Source organism: Pan troglodytes, chromosome 6 (genome assembly GCF_028858775.2).
Source record: "Pan troglodytes isolate AG18354 chromosome 6, NHGRI_mPanTro3-v2.0_pri, whole genome shotgun sequence".
NCBI lineage: Eukaryota > Metazoa > Chordata > Mammalia > Primates > Hominidae > Pan > Pan troglodytes.
The window spans coordinates 105,165,227-105,181,728 of NC_072404.2; the positions used below are offsets into that span (position 1 = coordinate 105,165,227).

Consider the following 16,502-nt stretch of genomic DNA (forward strand, 5'->3'; position numbering starts at 1 on the left):
AAAGGAGAGACAAACAATAAAAAATACTGAAATGTTAAGTCTAATATATATAATGAAGAAAAACTTAAGGCAGCAGAAAAGATGGCAATGCAGGGACAGTGGGTGGGGAATTGTTTGCTATTTTAAATAGAATGGTCAAGTAAGACCTCAATGCGATTAAATTTGGACTAAGTCTTGAAGAAGCAAGCCATTCAGATATGTAGGGGAAAATGCGTAACAGGCAGAGGGAATAGGAGGTGCAAAGACCCTGAGGTGGGTGTGTACCTGATGTGTTTGAGGAACAGTTAGTAGGCCAGAATGTCTGGGGATGAGATCAGGAAAGTGATAGGGTTGTGTTGTGTAGGGCCATGGAGGCTATTACAAGGAATTTGGCTTTTACTCTGAAATGGGAGCCATTGGAGAACTTTTTGCAGAGAAGTGACGTGACTTGACTTGTGTTTTAATCCATTACTATAGCAGCTGTGTGGGAATGGGCTGCAAGGGAGGCCAAAGATAGAAATGAGAAGACCCATTAGGGGGCTTCTGCAGAAATATGGATGACAGATGATGGTGGCTTTGACAGGGTGATAGCAGGGTAGGTGGTGAAAAGTGGACAGATCCTGGAAATGTTTGGAAGGAAGAGATAATTTGCTGATAGATTGGATGTGGGTTTGATGGAAAGGGAAATCAGGGATGGCTCCAAGACTTTTGGCCTGAGTAGCTGGAAGCAGTTGCCTTTGAAGTGGGGAAGATCAAAAGCTGGATGCACATGAAGCCAGAGTCCAGGGAACATTTATCACAGCTAGTGCTTCCAGGTGGTGTGCTGGCGCCATTGAGGTGACTCTCCTACCAGACACACAGGAAGGGTGATGTGAGTTGGTCAGGGCGATGTCAGTTGGTCAGGACGCCTTTTCGCGGCACACACTGGGGAAAACCTGAAAACTTCGTCCCCTTTTTTGTATGGTTTAAGACTCTGTTCTCCTTCTATTGTAATAGGTTTTGCAGTTGATTACCACTAATTATGTGGTGGTGGAGAAATCACTTTTATGTCTCCACTCTGCTACTTCCCAAGGCTGTGATTGGGTGGGAAAGGTATAATTGCAGTACCATTCAATAAAGGAATGTTCTGGAATATGGGGCAACCTGACAGGTAGAAAAGGAGGCAGATGTATTCATGTAAATTATTACATACTTTGGATATTTTGTGACCCCTTAGCATGAATGGTCTTGAAAATTTAGATATAATTCTTCCTCCATTTTAATTCTTTCTTCCAGAATTGGTTTTCTTTAAAAGCTAATGTATACATGCCTGCATCCTATTTTCACTCAAAGTGACAGATGGTTGAAACCGACTCTAGCTACATTTTTAAAAAAGTCTTGAATTTTAAAAAATACACATGAGTATCAGAAGGGTTTAAGCCTTTTAGAACTGGTTGAGAAATCTGCTCTGAATGCTGCTTCATACCACTGAGTTATCCATTCGTGTACAAAATGCTGTGTGCTGGGCCAGGGTAGGGAATTTGCAGCCAAGCTTTTCAGATGGGTATTTGCTTTCTAAAAGGAATATAAAGGTTGTGCTGATGGGGCAAATAGCAAATATCCAAATCCAAGAGCGGCATTTAGCATTTGTGTTGACATGGTCTGCAGGGAATATGTGATGGTCCTGCATTTCAGGCAGTATTGATTTTCTACACTCTTATCTGCATAGTAAGGTAGCTGGAAAAGTTGATTAATCTTTCAAGAACACCCACTTTGATGTGTTTGTACTTTGGAGTATTGAGGGACTTATTTTATGTTTTTTTCTCTTTAATCGTCTGGTAGATTCAAACAAATAGAGTGGAGTTTGCTTTGGTCATTCTGTGATACAGTTTTCCTGCCAGTGCTCTGTGAATGGATTACAGGTTCCATGTATACCCAATGTTAATTTCTTGGCAGCACTCAAGGTAGTCAGAGCCTGGTAAGTCTCCTGTGGTAGTGAACACCTTTCTCTGTTCACCCTAACATACCTTGCAAATGTCATCATGATCTGTGGGTGTCATGACATGCAAAATGTTGGCTGAGAAAGGATAAAGGTAGAGATAAATTTAGAATTAAAAATTTTTCAGTTTAAGAATTGATGTAGCTCAATATATTTCAAAAGTTTAACTGCAAGTAACAATTATAAATAATATGTGTATGTAACAGTAAATGCATGTATGTGTGTCCAAAACAAGTTTCTTACCATGTGCAGTGCATTCTAATAATTCTAACCTGTTATATCACAGAAATGGCTGCCTGTGACCACTGACTTGATTTTGTAACTCACCAGTGGGTTGCAACCCATGTTTTAAAAGGCTGATGTAGAGTGAATTACACACTAGGAATTAATTATCTTGTCTTGTGCTTGCTCAGATCCTTCTGTGTTTCCCTTCTGTGTACAGAGAAGTTCAGACCCCCTTAAAGCATGGCATAGCCAACTTTTGGCTATAGGGTGACCAATTTGGCCAGGTTTGCCTGGGACTTTCCTGGTTCTAGCACTGTACATCCTGTGTCCTGTGTACCTCTTTATTTATGTGCAAACTAAGATGGTTGGTCACTCAGTCTTTGGAATCTGGTCTCTGACTGCCTTTCCATTTGCGTCTTCCTCCACCCCATTTTGTACTCAGTGTTCCATCCATATCTCATTACTTGTCCCACAAACTGGTCATTCTTCTTACCTCCCACCTTTGTCCATGCTTCCCCCTCTGCCTGGGATGCACCACTCACCTGTGCTTTCCTCAGGTCTGGTCTTCCTCCATTCTGATTTGTTGAGTCACCTACTTTTTGGAAACTTTCTTTCATTGCTTTCTTGTGAGCAAGGTGGTAACCATAGACTACATGGACTTATGGAATCTTTAGTAACTCTGTGTTTTCCTCAGCTGTCATATTCTTTATCATCTGTTGAACAAACATTAGAAGGAAAACTGCTGACATAAAGTGGGTGACTATGGCGAAGAAAGAATACAAGATAAGTAGAATAAATCAATAGAGATGATATGGCCAACAGAGTGGGGCAAGAGAAGATGCAAAAAAACACAACTACGGGCTTATGCAGTGGCTAAGTGGCTAAGAGCATCTGCTGTGGAGAATTTGGGTTTGAATCCTGGATCTTCACATGCCAAAGTTGTTTGCTTTGGTTGTGAGGATAGTGTATTAGCTTAGAGGCCTCTTCTCTGCATGTGCTTTTCCACTCATCATGACCCCAACAGGGATTGGTGGTCCTTAAAATTAGGTAGGCTTAATTACAGATTCATACGTATTTTGTATTAAATTTGAGAGAGAATTAAGTGGTCTTAAGATGTGAAGATATTCTTAATTTATAGTTTTAGAAGATTAGAATAAATTGATTTTTTGTGAGCATGTGTAATGCTGATCTATTTTAGGAAAATCTAATTTTACTTTATTATCTGAATTAAATAATATTTAAATTTATTATTGAAATTAAAATTATTCCTTCATTGTGATTAATGTATCTTGATAGAAATTTCCTTTAATATGATAGTTTAAATTTGTGCTCACTTGGGGGTTGCAAAAACAGCTGGATGGCTTAAATTTGCCTGCATCCTCTATCGAGAGAGACTGCCCACTTCAGGCAGGCCTACTGGCCCATGTTGTCTTGATTTAGCTTTGTTGCACAGAGAATCTGGCTCCTTTATAATACAGCAGGCCAAGGACTCAGAGTCAAAGCTAAAGCTAGTCATGTCTAAAGATTTGCTTGTTATCAGTTATTTTAAAGATCAGTCTGCCAGGTTACCTGAGAGTAGTTTATTTTTAGACATGTTCATTTATCATCTTAGCAACTCAGAGAAAACAGCTCCAAGCGCAATAGATGGCTCTGTTCTAAAGCATAGATTATTTTTACATCACTGTTAAAGAGAAAGCCCAGCCATCAACATGATAATTTATCCTCAAGGAATTTGGGGCAATAAATTCAAGACTGCTGAATTTATTCGTTGAGATAATCAATAGAGATTGTCAATTATAAATTAATGGATTTTGCTAAATCATCCTTTTAGAGTCGGAAAACAGAGATTAAAAATGTAAATCAGGCAGGAAAAATTATATCAATAGATATATAATGGTAGTGATTTAGTAAAAGATAGTTGAATGGATGAGACAATGTTAGGAGTATGTGTTTGTTGCACATTTGTACTAATGAGTGAGACAATGGCTCTCCCCCGCCATTCCCTATGGGAAGAAAGATTTGTTGCATAATGAGGAAAAATTTCTCTGATTTTGGTCCTTTAAAAGCATAGAATGCTGAGTCAATTTATTGATGATTGGAAAGTTCTCAAAATTTTAGTGAAAATATGCACAATATGGACATAATGTCTCCAATAGTTGTTTAGCAATTCAAGAGACATTTATTGAGCACTCAGTGCTAGGCACTAAGGTACAGAAGTAAATTAGACATGGCCCCTGTCTTAAGAGCTTTAAGTCTAACAGGAGGAGAAGAATCACATTAACAGAGTATAGTCATGTACTATGGTACATGTTCCAGCAGAACTACGTGCAGGGTACTCTAACAGCACCGGTGAGGGGTGCATGATCCAGTCTTGTGCTGGGATTTAGACATGGTACCCCAAAATAAGGCACCTTAGCATATTGAATATTTTAAGCTGAAGGAATTTGAGAAATGGCACGTACAGGAAGGTCTCTCTGACTGTCCCCTCCCCTTCTCTGAAGCAAGTCAAAGGACCCTCATGTGAGAGGGAGGGTGCATCCTTATCTCTGAAAACACAGGATACAGAGAGGAATCTGAATGAAGAGGCCAGGCTATGCTTCCCCTAGTTGCTACTCTTAGATAATACTCGTTTTGGCCAGTCAGTGTTTTCCCCACAACTCTTCATTCTTCATGAAGCCTACTACGAAAGCATTCAGGTTTAACTGTTTCTTTGGGTCTTCATTTCCTTATGAAGCCTCCCATGCCATGTAAAACTTACGTTAAATAAATTTGTATGATTTTCTCCTTCTAATCTGTCTTTCATTACAGGAGTCTCAGCCAATGAACCTAAGATAAGTAGAAGGAAAAGATATTTTTCCTCCTCCACACTGGATGCCCTAGGAAGGCTTTCTGGAGGGGATGTGATTGAGTTGAGACAGAAAGATGAATAGGGGGCATCAGGTTAAACATGGTGAGAAAAACATTTCTGGAATTTGCAAAGGTACAAAGGCAAAAAAACCCACTTGGTATGCGCCAGTAAATTGTGAACTAGGGAGTGGAAGGATATATGGATGGAGAGGTGGGAAATAAGAGCATCTCATGTGCCCATGGTAAGGAGTTGGGACATATTTTCTAACAGTGTTTTAAACAGTGTTCTGTCACCCAAATCTGATGGGTACACTACCATCAGATTTGGTGATAGAAAGCTCGCCCTGATATTGCGTGGAGGACATATCATCAGGGCGCAAGTTTAGCAGAGGAAGATGAGTTAGGAGAGTATTGCAATTGTCAGAAGCAATGATGAAGACTGGCCTCATGCAATGTGAAAGGACATGGATCAGAGAGGGCAAGCTGGTAAATATTAGGTGGTCAAATTGGGAGGACTTGAAAATTGGTTGTGGGGTGTGGTGAGTTTGAGGATTTGGGGCTGACCAAGGAAAAGACAGATGGCAGCATTACAAAACAGCTTTATTGGGTGGTACTTGGACAGGACTGGATGAGAGGAAGTCTCTCGTGGCAGACCTCCCAAAGACAGCAGCATGAGGCCACCACCCAGAAGTGGAAGAGGAAAAGGGAACTCCCAGGGCAGAAGGGAATGGAAGTTGCGGCCTATGGGTCTAGGTGATGTTGCTCAGCTGCAAGGTGGGGAGTCTCTGGGTCAGAGAGTTCCAAAGAGCAACAGCAGTTTAGAATTATTTCTATAGCCACAGGGTTTATATTATCTATGGCTAGCAGATGTTGGTTGCACACAGAGTCTAAATGGCTAAAAATATGCTTATTTGAACTCTATTTTAACCAATTGGATGTGTGAGAATTTGTGTTTTATGCCAGTGGGTTATGAGCTAATGGTCCCAGCCTGCTGTGAAGAAGTAAACAGCATAGGGACCAATGTCCAGGGGCCATCTTTAACCCATTTATGTAACAGGCAATACTTACTCAGCGCCTACTATGTGCCCAATGTGATGCTGAAGAGCCACCGTGTGAGTTCCAAAGGAAGCTGTGTGATGCTCTATGGAGGATCCACTGCTTTCTATGTGCTCCTTGGGGGTGCCGCTTGAGATGGAGCAGCTCCTTTCTACTCAATGAACGTTTTGGAACCTCTAGGCGCACAGATGCATAATTTCCTGTTATATAAAGTGCAGTCATGGTAGCTTTCTTTGTTTGGCTTCTTTGCCTGATACTTGGCCTAAGTATATGATTTATCTTTCCTATCTGTTTTGACCTAAGGTTGTGTGTTTCCTGAGGATACTGTTGCAAGGCCTTACTTCTTTCTTCATGTAGTTATCCTTGTGACAGTGCCTAGAGGGCTCCCATCTCCTTTCTTCTGATTCTGTTTTCCGGTTCCTCTTCTGCCCTAATTCCCAGTGACCCAATTCCAAAATACTGCTCTCTAGTTGTCCAAACTGTTCCATCTTTAGTTTTATACTCTTTCAAGGATTCTACTTGAGATTCTCATTTCCTAAGGACTCTTGATATCATCTGAGTGTTTCTTGAAGGAAGATACTCTAAGAAATGAATGGCTGATTCTGTTAATTGGGGAACAGTTTCCTTTCCAAAGAGAAGCATATTGAATCTCTAAATTGGTGGAATGCACCATAGGGGTCAGAAATTAAACAAAAATTTTCCAAACTTTTTGGCAAAGATGACAGTGGCTTTTGAGTCCTTTAAGATTTAAGAGCTCTCATCTCTACTCTGTTAACTAGATGAGAGGGCAGATACCCTATGGATTGATTTTTCTCTCTAGCATAATGGGCCTCTGTACTGAGGGCTCGAGAGCCTCTCCTGTTTAATGTGCTGCAATTGCCAATGCTCAAGTTACAGTTAAAGTAGTACAATTTGGGTAGCTCAGAATCATAAAACAGTGAAAATAGGACTAGAGACAATATGTAGACACAACAGTCTTAAATACATGTCACAAATTCAGCAAGAGTGATACTAAAGGCTTAATTTTATAAAAATTTCTGAATTTCCTAGTCAAGAATTTACCCAATATGAATAAAATTGAGAGGAACCTAGAAAAATCAACATAATGTTTCAACTGTGTGTATGGATTGAGATAGATTTTCCTCCAAAATAGTAGTTCTCTACAGCCACAAATAGGTCCTTCCTATGTAAGTGAAACTCCTGCAGTGCTTGGGACTACCCAGTATTGGCTTTGATGAGGTGTATGGGAATTTCAGAGGAACGCTTTTCCTTCTGGTGTCAGCTCTCTCATGCAATTTACATGTGATGCCACCAGGTGGTGATACAGAGGGATAGCAAGATTGGACCGGAAGTAGGCTGATCAGCATCCATCATAACGGCTTTTTGTTTAAGAGCTTTCTTTGGATTTAAATTAGTAAAATCTTGAATAAGTAAACACTGAAAGGAAAGCATTATTTAATGAAAGTGCCCAATAATGAGGAAGTCTGACATTTCCATTTTAACTCTTCCATTTAATGGTTGTAAATGTGTATGACTATATCTGTTTCCCTATTTATGGGTAAAATGCTGGTACTGGATTATATAATCCTTGAAGTTCTTGTTTTGAAATGAACATGTATAATTGTAATTATTAAAGCAGTCTATTAGTGCTATTCACAATAGCAAAGACAGCGACTCAACCTAAATGCCCATTAATGGTAGACTGGATAAAGAAAATGTGGTATATGTATGCCATGGAATATGATGCAGCCATAAAAAAGAACGAGATCATGTCCTTTGCAGAAGCATGGATGGAGCTGGAGGCCATTATCCTTAGCAAACTAACGCAGGAATGGAAAACCAAATACCAGATGTTCTTACTTGTAAGTGGGAGCTAAATGATGAGAAGGTATAGACACATAGAGGGGAACAATACACACTGGGCCCTGTTGAAGGGTGGAGGGTGGGAGTAGGGAGAGGATCAAGAAAAATAACTAGTGGGAATTAGGCTTAATACCTGGGGGATAAAATAATCCATAAAACAAGCCCCCATGTCACAAATTTATATAAGAAACCTGCACATGTACCCCTGAACTTAAAAATAAAAGTTAAATTTAAAAAAGTAAAATGAATTAAAAATGCCTCTGTGAACAAAGATGATGGTTTGCAAACTCCTCAGTGATATGAAGAAGCCTACTAGATATAATTGAGGTCTGTAAAAATCACCCTTTGTTTTCTCTTGTAAAATTAAATATAATTAAGACCAAAAAAAAGCAGCCTACAGCAAAATTAGGACAAAGGAATAAAAAAAAAATCACACAAACATAAATCTATAGTTCATTAACAACTGTCTTACTTCACTTTACAACCAGGCTAACGCCCATTTGTGTGTGTGTGTGTTTAGTGAGGGGAGAAGGAGAATGGGGAATGAAAAGTGGCTTCTCAGTTAGTCTTCCTTACCTGTTACCTGGCTTAGGCAAGTGAGAAATCTTTCACACATTGTTCTGTGGGGTCTCTCTCTCTCTTTCTCTCTCTCTTTCCTTCTTTCTTTCTTGACGGAGTTTCACTCTTGTTGCTCAGGCTGGAGTGCAATGGCGCGATCTTGGTTCACTGCAACCTGCACCTCCCAGGTTCAAGTGATTCTCCTGCCTCAGCCTTCCCGAGTAGATGGGATTACAGGCGCATGCCACCATGCTCTATAGGGTATTTTCTTTAAGGCCTTGCTTTCCTCCTAACTCTAGTTTTCTTTATGCTGTATCTAGAAGTCTTACTCAGATCTCCCAGGTATTTTTAAATCATAGTTTGTGGAATTTTTGACTCTAACTTGAATGTTTAATGCTGAGTGATTTTGTTAGTCTGCCTTTCACTATTTCTTTTCCTAAAAAAAGCCTGAACTCCCTCTGTTTAGATTAGTTATATAAACACTTAGCAAAATTTTGTCAAGTAAATGTCTCTGTAGGCTTTAGAATCAACTCTATCTTATCAGAATTAGGTTAAGTCACAGTTGACTTAACCTAAGCTGGGGAACCCCTAGGGGTTCCCCAGAAACATTAGGGATCTGTAAGGTCAAAGCTATTTTCATAATAACACTAAAATGTTATCTGTCTTTTCTACTGTGTTGACATTTGCAATGATGATATTAAAGCAATCATGGGTAAAACTGCTGGTATTTTAACGTGATTTGAGGCAGTAGCACCAAACTGTACTAGTAGTGGCCCAAATTTCACTGCTACATGCACAGTTTTTAAAAAAATAACTCAGCTTCACTTAAGAATGTCCTTCATAAAGCAGAAAAAAAATTAGTTACATTAAATGTCTACTCTTGGGTATATGTCTTACTGTGTGACAAATGGGAACATGCAAAGCCTTCTGCTACCAACCAAGTAGTTGTCTTGAGGAAAAACATTTGTACAGTAATTTGAATTGTGAGCTAAACTAGCGGCCTTAAAAAAAAAGAAACACTATTTTTTACATGAACAACTGACAAGCTAGGGTGATTCAGACTTCAGTATTTGGTAGACATTTTCTCAAAAATCAATGGTGTGAGTTTGTCACTTCAAGAACACAACTGACAATATTTCTTGCTAATGATAAAGTTTGAGCTTTCAAGCAAAAATTAGAATTTTGGGCCATCCTGAGCTTGACAGTTTTATGTCACCTAAAGACTTCTGAAAAGATTGGTGATGAAGTTACTAAATTTGATTTTCAGATATAATATAATGTGTCAATATTTGGAAGGTCTGCATGATTTATTATTTTCCAGTTACATTTTCCAAGTAACCTATTCATGACATTATAAAATCATACATGAGTAAAAGATCGATTCAACGTTTAGGATAGACCAATGGATTTTAATGTAACAGAGTACAAAAAGTTCATTGATTGATATGGTTTCATATTCACATTGCCGCTGACCTTTAAGAAACTATTTGTTGACTTTTGGTATAATAGTGAAGAATATCCACAATTACCTGAAGAGGCTGTTAAAATATTCCTCCTTTTTCAGATTACATATCTGTGTGAGGCCAGATTTTCTTCATATACTTTAACTAAAATAACATATCACAACAGATTGAATGCAGAAGCAGCTATAAGAAAGCATTTGACTTCTATTAAACCAGATGTTAAAAAGATATGTGAAAATGTAAAAGAATTACACTCATCTTACTTTTTTTTTTTTGTCTTGGAAATTGTATGTTTTCTTCACAAAATGTTAATAAATAACATGTATGTTGTTATTTTAAAATAATTAAATACTTAAAGTTTTATCAGTTTTGATTTTTAACATGATCAATGTTAATAGATAACCTACATAAAAAAATAAACTAAAGCTCTTTGAAGTCCTTGATAATTTTTAAGGGTATAACAGGGTACTGAGATAAAAATGTTTGAGTACTGCTCTTCTGTGGTATTAGTAGAACAGTCCTGAGCATCGTCCTACTATAAGGTGGATTTTATTTAAAATTTTGTTTTCATAGTGTACTGATGGCTGTAAAAATTTAGAAAATAACCCTCCTTTCACCGGCCAACTCCCTCCTGAGATGTCTATCACCCTCTTTTTTTTTGACTGAGCTATAGCTGTAAAAGTGGGCTCACGGTGGTCGTCTGTATCATCCCTTGGCCTCCCATCCAAGTGGAAAGAGGCAGCTGCATTTTATGAGACACTAAGCAGGTGAAGTGGGGCTGTGAAAGATCAAATTTCTTACACGTATCTGTGGCAGATGAAAAGTTCAATACATGATAGTGAAGAGCTGACAAGAGCAATTGTTTTCAGGCAGGAAAAGAAAACTTATTTCTGGGTATTTTTTCAGTAAGTCTGGCAACAGCTGGGCAGTGATTTAAACCTCCTAGGATTCTGACTTTAAGCTTAAAAATACATTTGCATATGCCAGCATTAGGAATGGAATCCCAAACGGCTGCCAACTTAGACAACCGAAAGGAAATAGAGATCTATATTGTTCAAAAGCTAAGCCTTGGGAGGTGCTGTTACTCTGCAGCTGTGTAAACAGAACTAAACCCTTTGCATCTCCTCTGCTAGACACTTTGTTCTGAATAGGACCAAACTATACCATGATGATATGTGCAGAAATAAAATGAAGGTGATAGAGCTCATTGTTGGGTTCCAGAAAAGCTGGACATTTTCCTTTCTCTATGGATATATGCAGACATAAGAAATGTAAAGGAGATGTAGGGGAACCTGGCAAGGCAAGAGAAGATGTGAAATTGATTTTAGTTTTATTTCCTCCCTCCTCAGTATCCACATTTCTTTCTCTCATGTTTTCCTGCCTCCCTCCTCCCCCCATTTTTTCCTCTATTGAAACTGAGGGGCCGGGTGTGGTGGCTCATGCTTATAACCCCAGCGAAGGCCCAGGTAGGAGGATCACCTGAGGTCAGGAGTTCAAGACCAGCCTGGCCAACATGGCGAAACCCCATCTCTATCAAAAAATACAATAATTAGCCGGGCCCAGTAGCACGCACCTGTAGTCCCAGCTACTCGGGAGGCTGAGGCAGGAGAGTCGCTTGAACCCAGGAGGTGGAGGTTGCAGTGAGCCGAGATCGGGCCACTGCACTGCAGCCTGGGTGACAGAGCAAGACTCTGTCCCAGAAAAAAAAGAAGAAACTTAGGACCGTGAGCCATTTGTATAATGGAACAGCAGGAGAGACCTTCCTTGTAACTAACTTCCTAACTAGAGAAGAAACCATGTCTTCATATACCAACCCATCCTCTGGGGGAAGTGGGTAAGGTGCAGGGGATGCCTGCTGGGGACAGCTTGATATGTAATTCTTATGTTCAAAAGAAAAAATTGAGAAGTTTTCTTTTTTTTTACTGTTGAGTTAAATGACTACACTTAATTTTTTAAAAAGTTTTTTTTTTTTTTGAGTCGCATCCCTTTTCCCACATGCCTTCCATTTTATAACCCATTTAGATAGAGAAGTTCCTACTACTTGCTCTGAAGTGTTTTAGAATGGCTAGGAACACAGATTGGATTTCCTTACTTTAAATGTATTGCTATTAAATCAGTAACGTCCCATGTCTTTCATGTAATTCTCACAGTAACACTTTTTAAATGATTGCAGTGAACTTTGAGTGATGACATGGTTATTGAATTAGGGTGCAATTGGTGATGTGGGCAAGAGTGGGCAGGGTAAACTAATGGTAATAATGATAGAAAAGGAAGAGGAGAAGGAGGAGAAGGAGAAACAACTTTTCTTGGGTGTTTAGTATTTGCCAGGCATAATGTTTAGCTCTTTACTTATATTGACTCATTTGTTTGGATCAAAAGAATGACAGCTTACTAGATCAGAGATGTGCTGAAGCCAAAGTGATCAAAACTGAGACATTTGGGAGGATGAGTGGAGATGAGCTGTAGTGATAACACTAAGCAGAGGATAAAGGGTAAATCAAAGAACAAAAGGAAAATCAGTAGTAGAGAGCTGAAATTTGAAAAAATGTAGCAGGCTCTAGGGATTTGTGTATGGAGTCTAGGGTAAATGTAGTAGCTGATTTGAACTTTGAGACATCTGTTTTGGGGTGAGTATAACTTGGCTTGACAAAGAAAGACAAGGGGTGAAATGGGGATTGTGTTCAGTGATAGTAAAGCTGGAGGGTTTGCAGGAGAACAAGGGCTATGATGTGGGGGTGGAGGGAGATAAGATGTGTGAATTTGGCAATGAAGGTGGGTGACAGTGAGTGAGGAAGGGGAGATGCCACTGATGGAAAAAGAGTTCTGAATATGGGACTCTGCTCCGAGGATGCTGAGCAGGAGGTGCAAAAGTGCAACTGATTGCAGTGGATGGGGCTGGGGAGAGACTGAGCTGTGATTGCTCCTAAACCTGGGTAGAGTGAAGCCGAGAGTTGGCTGGTGTGTGGTGGAACATGTAGATGATCAGACAGGGAGGAGCCCTATACCCAGAGGTGGGTTTGATTTACCCACTTGATCCCTTGCCATTTGTAAATGAGAGAGCAGTTTTTTATGTCTATGAAGTAAATGAGCAATAATTAGCAGCAGGTAGCTTTGACTCTTATTTTCTTAGACTGAGAGCATCAGAATTGCCTTGGCAATAACCTGCATTAGCCACAGGAATCTCTATAACTCATGTCCCTCATGTTTTGCTCCTCGATTTGCTTTCTTTGATGTGCAGGGAGATTTAGTGGGTCAGACTAGCAAGCCCCCCAGGAAATCCTACGGAGTTCACTGCTGACACTGCATTTAATGCTACTATTTAAGCCATTTTACTATGTGTAAAGTCTCGTTCATTCACTATAATGTATACTTTCCAAACCCTTTATGAGGCATTCTCTTGAGATTCCTTATTCTCCTAGAGGTTGTTGGAATGGATCAAAAAATCAATAAATGGAAAGCCCTTTACAGTTGTGTCTTCTAACATTGTAACCTACTGCATTTAAAGATATATTATTTGGATCATCACTACCTAATATAATCTTTTTTTTAAGTTCCCTCAATGTTTTTATTGTTTATTTTTAAAATATTGACTCTCCAGCTGGGAATTCCAACTTAAATGATCAACTTTGTAAGACATATTTATTATTTGCAAGAAAGCCTTTGCACTTTGAAGAAATTTTCTGAGAATACATTTTACTTCCCTTTTGTGATTGAAATTCTTTGCAAGAAAATCATAACAAATACAAGACTTTCATATATTATGGTTTGCTCCTTAATAACCATAAATATTGCTGAAGTTGCACGAGACAGTTTTGATGATTTGGAAAAGGGTAAATAAATGTTGGGGAAAGGTCAAGTAAAAGCTGGGGAAATGTGGAGGAGGGGAAAACTCACATTTTCTAAGAAGATTCTCCTGGCTGCTTTCAGCTTAGAATGAAAGAGCTATTGCTTTAACAGTGATTTTTCTGATCATACATTTCATTTTTGACTGCCAAAAAATTTCCAGCACACTAGTTAGATGGACCCTCATTGGTCAAGGGCGTTTATAACTTCTCAGATGACTTCTGGAATTCCTGCCAGGAATTTTACCCATTGGTGTTGAAAATTATTGGCAACCTGTATTTCAGTGATAAACTTCACTTTTGTGAAGTTCTGCGACTTCTCTTGGAAAGAAAAAGATCAGAAGACCTAACTTCATAGGTCTGTGTCCTTCGTGTGGACCCTCACTCGGACCTGGTGGATCTACCTTCTGAGGACAGGGCATTTCCTCTCTGGCTGGCCCTCAGTCACGGCTCTGCTTGCTCAATTACTCCCTTGGCTCTGTTAAGATTTTGAATTGCATCTCCTGTTTCAACAGCCCTTTGTAGGGGGATGACTCCAAACTCTATTCCTCAACTTCAGTCCCCCATCCCACTTCTCCCCCCATCTGTAGTGTTGTATTTGTGCATTCTGCCCAGAAGTCCCACTGATACCCAAATTATGACATACATGCTGCAAGGTTTTTTCACCATTTTCCTCTTTGCCTTTTCTTCCTAATTTCACTGCCATCCCCTTTGCTCTCTCAAAGTCAAATTGTTACTGGACCTTCCTTTTTTGCTTCCATATTTAAAGGCTACTAAGAGTTCCTTGGTCCCTCTTGGCTGTGCTCTCGCTAGTGCACATTCTCTCCTTCTGTCTCCACATTCGCCTACCATTCCCGTACAGGTACAGTTGAATCAGAGAGAAGTTGGCATTAGTTTCCCAGCAGCTTGCCTTATTTCTAGTTTTTGCTCCAGTCTGTTATACAGGCAGGGACAAGAATAGGCTTAAGCAAATTCCATTTTTATTTTGTCACTTTTCTTTTCAAAAATCTGCTATGATTTCCCATCACCCATTACACCAAATAGAACTCAATTTTCTGTTTTGTCCAGGCTTTCCAGGTTGCCTCAACTTATCCATTCTTGTCAATTAAACTTTTTTTTCTTTTTTCTTTTTTAAAACAGTCTCACTCTGCCACCCAGGCTAGAGTGCAGTGCATGATTATAACTCATTGTAACCGTGAATTCTTGGCATCAAGCTGTCCTCCCGCCTCAGCCTCCCAAAGCACTGGGGTTACAGGTATGAACCACCACACCTGGCCTCAACTTTCTATTTCTTGAGTTGAATTTATCCACATCTCTTGCACTCAATCTGTCAGTTCCCTCTTTGACAGGTCTTCGCACATCCAAATATGCCCTTCTGTTGCTAGTTTCTGACCTCATTCAATACCCAGTCCCAATTTTACCTATTCCTCAATGCTTCCCCTGGCATACTCCACCAAACCTTGGTTAGCATTTTGCTCTGCATTCCTCTGAACTTGTACACTGGGTATCACAAAGTTGTAGTAGGTCAGAGCACGGGCAAGCTTGAATTTAGGTTCTGCCATCTATTGGGTAGGCAGTCTCAGTTCTTGCTGAACCTCCTTTGTCTTAATTATGAAAAGGAATTAATAATAATAATGGTGTACTTGGATTGATATGATTACATGTGATAATGAATGTCAAAGGCCTGGCACTGAGTGATCAATAAGCCAAGATCTCAGAGAACATCTCCATCCACACTGCATGTCCACGAATTTGAGCTATACGCTCTTTGAAGGAGAGAATCTGGTTTTGCTTATCTTTGTATCCCTATTCATTATAAAGTGCCTAGCACAGATTAAATACAGCAAATATTTGTTGAAAAATGAAGAAACAGTGTGATCATGAATGGCACAGATTGGTTATTGCAATCATTCTGATTATTTCACAAATCTCCCCTGTCACACTGTGAGCAGAAATGTGTATAGTAGAAAAACAGTGTATTTCCCAACTTGTGTATTTGTCTGAAAGTGTGTCCTAGAGTGACTGTAGATTCATGATTACCTTCTGGGGACAACGACAAAAAAGTTGAGAATTTTTCATTGTTCTGTATTCTTTGGTATTTTTTTTCCTTCCATTGCTCTGTCATCTACTTCAAGATACATTATATATTTATGCTAGTTGCATACAAATAGTATGTGAATGAATACTCATGACATTTATGGTTAGTCAATTTTTCCCCATTATTTTAGAAATTTGGGCGAGGGCAGCTCTTCATTTCTCAAGGTTTCCATTTTGTTAGTTTTCATTTGGGAGCACAAAAGACTCAAATATATAATCATTGGTAATTACTAAGAGTCTTCTTCAAACTGATTTTATTTAAAAATGTTACTGGCACCATCACTGCCAGCATCGTCATCATGATTAACATTAAAATTAAATCTTGTTTGGATAAATTTTCCCAAGAACTTGCCATGGTGTTATCTCCCGTTTCATGTGCTCACAAACACCCTTTGCTTTGGAAAGTGAAAGTGCCAGAATAAGCAATATTACATTCAGAATGCAAATGAAAGCTTTATAGAAATAGGGTTGTGTTGGAGATGAAATTAACTGTGACACTTCAGGAGTTTTACAGAGAAAGAAGATTAACATGTTCGGTCTTCAGCGGCTGTCTTCCCTGATGCAGATAATGTTAGGCAAAATGAAATCTCCATG

At 39.2% G+C, this 16,502-nt stretch overlaps 1 protein-coding gene across 5 annotated transcripts in view; it reads left to right on the plus strand.

The window, feature by feature from the left end:
• The window catches only part of DYNC1I1 (dynein cytoplasmic 1 intermediate chain 1), a 325,617-nt gene that overhangs the window by 15,175 nt on the left and 293,940 nt on the right, over positions 1 to 16,502 (plus strand). The window lies entirely within an intron of this gene.